This window comes from Castanea sativa, chromosome 3 (assembly GCF_040712315.1).
Source record: "Castanea sativa cultivar Marrone di Chiusa Pesio chromosome 3, ASM4071231v1".
NCBI classification, from domain to species: domain Eukaryota; kingdom Viridiplantae; phylum Streptophyta; class Magnoliopsida; order Fagales; family Fagaceae; genus Castanea; species Castanea sativa.
The window spans coordinates 16,814,254-16,820,253 of NC_134015.1; positions in this window are offsets into that span (position 1 = coordinate 16,814,254).

The window sequence follows — 6,000 nt, forward strand, 5'->3', positions numbered from 1 at the left end:
ATGATTTTTACTTTGATATGCAACTTTTATAAAATAACAAGCTCATAGCCTATCCCCCAAAAAAAAAAAAAAAAAAAGCTTATAGCCACTGCATACCCATTGATAAGATTTTGGGAAAGAACATGCTTTTATATATATATATATATATATATATATATATATATATATTTGCTTCTCTTATTTGAATTTTTCATTTTTTTTAGTTCAAAAATATCCTTATACCCCTATATTTAAGTAGAGACAAAACTAAAAAACAATCTGGTAAACATGCAACTCTAACTCCCAATAAAACATTGCCTAAAAAATAGGACCACTCTCCTGTTAATTTTCAAATTGTTTTATCCACTTATAAATTATATTTTCAAAATAAAAATTAAATATATAAAATAAAACGCAGATTTTTTTTTTTTGTTAAAAAAAAAAAAACCTTGTCGCATGCGCGAAATGTGTGTGATAAGACTAGTATATATATTAAGAGAATTAAGAAAGTTAGTTATGACTTACAAAATGTCAAAAATACCCCTAATCTAATTAGATAATCCTTATTCTTAAAAATAAAAAATTGGTTAAAAGTATAATTCAACAAAATTCAATAAAAATTTTTTAAAAAAAAACACCTACCAAATAAACTTTTTCCCAAAAAATTAGCATACTCTCTATTCAAATATATCTCAAGCACATTTGATACACTTTTTTTTCCTAGAAACTAGCAGACACTAAATTTAGTAGTTTACTCATTTTCAAATTCTAAATTTTAGTTTCTTAAAAATTCATTCCTGTGTAAACTCACTAACAATAGATAATTTTAAATTGAAAAATTACATTAAACTAAAAAAAAAAAACCCCATCGCATGTGCGGAGCGTGTGTAATAAGGCTAGTATGTGTGTGGGCTATACACGAACCAAGCTAATCATGAACAACTCGGATTTGACTCGATAAAAAGCTTGTTCATGTTTGTTTGTTTATAAATAAGCCAAGCTTAAGCCTTAATTTTAGACTCGTTTAATAAATAAACTGAGCCCAAGCAAAAAAATTTGTTCATGAACAAGCTCGTGAGCTATTAAGTTTGAAATACAACAATTCAAGCATAGACTCATTTATAAGTTTATATGTCTTAGCTAAATATACTCATTACACATATCATAATAATGACATGGCCAACATGAGACCACTACCTATATTACCTTATTTTTTTTTCTTCCCTTTAAACTGATCAAGAATTATTTTAGACTATAGTTATATTTAAAAATAAATAAATAATTAAGTAGGTCATATATGATCATTTCCTATCAATCATCTAAAGTAAGTTATGAAACATGTTAGTATTTTCTTATTCGTAATAGTTACAAACAGATATTTTTCTAGTCTTTCACCGTCTAATGTGAATGTAAAAATTGTATTTTAAACAATTGCTGAAGCTGTAGACAAAGAATGATGAATGAATGAATTTAATTATGTAAATTATTAATGGCTAATCATAAGTAAGACTAGATGTATGATAAAATGAGTATACTATTTTCTTTTTCTTTTTTCTTAATTTTAGAGATTTATGCATTTAATAATGTAATTTTTTTAGATCTTAAGCTCAAAAACTTGGCTTGAGCTCGAGTTTGAGTTTGACTTAACTAATTGATCAAGCCAAGTCAAGCTAAGCTCAAGTTTTTTGGTTTTCCCACGAACTCAAGCTCAAACACTAATTTTAGGCTTGTCATAAGCTCAAGCCAAACTCAAGCTTTTGTTTTTTTTTTTTACGAGCCAAGCTTGAACATGCACTACTCGACAAAACTTGGCTCATTTACAGCCCTAAGTGTGTGTGTGTGTATTGTACACATTCATACTTTTTTTGTGTGTATAATTTGATAGTTACAAAGAGAAAGAAATTATTTGAATCCTAGATATCTTCATCAAAAATACCAAGAAGTACTAACCAATTGGGCTATAAGGCTTTTAGCAGAAAATTGAAATATAATTAAAATCTAATTTGAATTCTTAATTCAACTTCAACTTAAATATATTGAATATATGATGCACGCAAACTAACCATTTTAAAATTGGGTCAAGCTTAGGTCCAGTGTTCAGTAATACTGAACTCGTTGAGATGATGACATGTGTCTATTTTTAAACACGTGTCACCATTTGACCGGGTCCAGTGCACTAGATGCACTAGACTTAAACCAAGTCCTTTAAAATCTTTTATCACTTAAATAAAACATATTACATTTCAAAAAATAGCAAATGTTAGATTTTAACAGTCATCCGATGATCCGACAATAGATTACACGAAGGAGATACAAAAGTTTAAAAAGGTAATTGACAAAATAGAAAACTAATTGAGGTATGATAAAAGTTTTTTTTTTTTGAGAAAAAAAAGGTTTATTTTACATATAGTTTGTCTAGACTAATATTAAATTTTTTTTGTGACATCATAAATGTAAAAATGCCAAATTTAATTATATATATGTGTGTGTGTGTAGATATGACCTTTAATTTTTTTTTTTTAAATGGAAAGAATGTGCACTTAAAAAATTAAATTAAAAAATATATGTCTTTTTTATGAAAATATGTGGTCCAATTTTGAAAGAGTCTTCTAAAAAAATTAATTAACAAATTGAAAACGATTGAAATCAGTTGTGTTATACTTAATTAACTTGTAACCCCATACATATACATAGATATATTTAAAAATATACATTAAGGTGCATAGTATAATTCTTACATATATAATTTAAATATTATTGATAGTCATTCTTATATATATATATATATATATTTTTTGACTCTTTAAAAAGTTTTGTAAGAATATTATTAGATAGAAAATGTCAATTGTCCATTTAAAAAAAAATTATGTTCATTAATTCTAGACTCTTAGGTTTTTGTATGCAATAACTCATTTGGATAAATATTATGATGTGACCCCATATTTGACTCAAAAATTAAGAAATAAAACTCTCTCTAAAAATAAATAATTTACACATAGCGCAAAATTAGACTTTAAGTGTAAAATCTAATTTGAATTTTCTTTAAATTTTACCTATTAATATATACTAGCTTGTAACTCCATGCATATGCATGGATACACTTAAAGATATACAATAAGATGCATAATATAATTCATATATATATATATATATATATATACACACACATAAATACTATTGATAGTCTTTTTTTTTTGTTAACTCTTAAAAAAAATTTGTAAGGATCTTATTAGGTATAAAATGTAAAATTTTCATTTTATTTTTTTAATTATTGTGAAGCATTGTTTTTTTACAATTCATTTATTTTAGACTTTTTGGTTTTTGTATTTAACAACTTACTTGGATGAATATTTAGGATGTGATCCCACATTTGATTTTAAAATTAATAAATAAAACTCTTTAAGAATAAATAATTCAAGATACATGGCGCAAAGTAGGAACTCTAATTTGAAATTCCAATATTATAATATATTTTAAGGGGAGATAAGAGAGAAGAAATTCTCCAATAAAGAAAGAAACCAATAGATTGATTTAAAATACCTCATTAGTGTTCTAATTCACGGTTAGTTCCTTGGAAAAATTTACTCAAGCAATCCCATGGTTTGAATTCTTGAGAAAGTGTGGGAAGAAAGAGTTGGTGGAGGCCTAATGGATAGTTTGAGCCACTCTCAAAATTATCTATTTTTCTCTCTCTTTATCACCACCGTTTATGTAATAGTATTAAATATACAATAGTTTTTTTTAAAAATTAATTTTTGTGGTTAATAGTATTAAACTCTTCGTTTTTTGGAATAAATAACCTCTTTGATTTTTGGATTGAATAAGTCAATTGGAATAAAAATTAAAAACTTTAGATAAGACACATGACATAAAATTAGATTCTCATTAACAATTGACGCCAAAATTAAGGAAAAAATTTAGAAACGCGACAAAAAATTGGACTTCAATTATAGAATTTAATTATATTTTCTCTAAGGATAATTATGGTGTGATATCCATATAAATTTAAACACATGACGTAAAATTATACTTTAATTTAAAATTCTAATTGGACTTTCTCTAAGTTTTGCTTATATATATATATGTATGTATATGTATGTATGTATGTATGTAGACTTTCGTTGAGTTTTGCTTATTAATATATATATATATATGTGTGTGTGTGTGTGTGTGTGTGTAGTCTAGTATACATTAAGAGGTATAGTATAATTCTTGCCTATATAATTTAAATATTATTGATAGTCATTCTTATATTTTGTTAACTCTTTAAAAATTCTTGTAAGAAATATTATTAGGTACAAAATTTAAATTGCTCATATATTTTTTTTACTCTTAATTTTTGATATTGTGAAGTACTTTTTTTTTTTTTTACAGTTTATTAATTATAGACTTTTTGGCTTCTGTATTTAATAACCCACTTGAAAAAATATTTATGCTACGGTTCCACATTGGACTCCAAAATTAAGAAATAAAATTCTCTAAAATTAAATAATTTATGATACATGGTGCAAAATTGAACTCCAATTGTAGAATCTAATTGAATTTTCTTTCTCAAAAAAAATGAATTTTCTCTAAATTTTGTCTATTAATATATATATATATATATATGACAAATTCTATGACAAATGAAACTACTAAAAATAAAAAACTATATTTGAATTTATTATACTCTCGACTATTTTCTTTGTGGGTTTAAATTTCTACTTTTATTTACTCTTTTGGATCAATTAAAAAAATAAAATTTAATGTCAAGAGCTTTGTAACTTAATTTAATGACACCACTTGAGTTGAAGACAAATCCATATTTAATCCTCCTTTCACAACTCAAGGGCAGCAGACTATGTGTATTTTAGGGCCTAAGGTCAAAAATGAAGTTTTGTTGATTAGTTTTTGTTTTATTGAGATAAAAAATAGAGAAAGAGAGATTTTCAGCTTCTAATTCTATGTCGCAAAGAATTTATCTTTTCTAGTTTTTTTAAATTTCGGTATAATTCATTGGCCTCATTCCTCATTTTTATAAGAAGTGTTATGTTTACAATATTTTCACAACGCTTTCATAACAAATCATAAATGGTAAGTTGTTATTATTTATAATTTGAATTCACCGCTAAAATTACTTGTCATTTGCCTCGGATGGTGTATACATAGCTCCCCCTAGACCACCCAAACAATAAACTGACGAGGATGTCGAGGACATCTGCTTAACCTCAGATGGTTGAGGGGTAAAGTCAGGGGATGCATGGTGCAATCCCTGGGGAGACAAAGGTAATTAGGTTATGAATAAGGAAGAGAAGAAAAAGGAAGGTCAGGGTAGTCATCCCCTCCGCATTTAATGCATTGTAACCATTTAGCTGGTCACATTAATGCCTTCAAATGTAAGATTCAGGTGCATCCTTGCTAGTATATAAAGCCCAGGAGTATCTGGATCAGAAGAAAAAAAAGGAGGGGAGGAGAGAGAGAGAGAGATTATTCAATTGTACCTTCATCCTCAGACTGAACTTGAGGACGAGCACTTAGCTTTTTTTTTTTCTTTTTTTTTTTCCTACACAAATTCTAGTTGAATATTTCCACATTGTTTACATACTTTAACTTTGATCTACGAATCATCTTATATAACAGGTACTACGGAGTTGACCTTGCATCCCATCTCTATAAATTAATTGTGTGAGTGAATTGTAGCTTAATAAAAAACAAGCTTTAATTAACTACTCTACTTTTCACCGCCCACAGTTCAGGTAAAAACCAGTAAAAATTTATCATATTAACTGTTTGTAAAAATATTGTGAAATAGATTGTGCCTGTATCATTGCTAAAATAATTTAAGTTGTAAAGTTCAAATTAAAACAAGTACCAAAATTTTTTTTTGATGTAGTACTTTTTATTTTAAGAATTAAAGTTCAAATTAGAAACAATGTCATGACTTATTGTGAAAATATAGTAAACATTGCACTTTTTTGTATTGGGATAAACTAATGATTTTAAAATAATAATAATAATAATAATAAGATTTTTTTTTTGGTT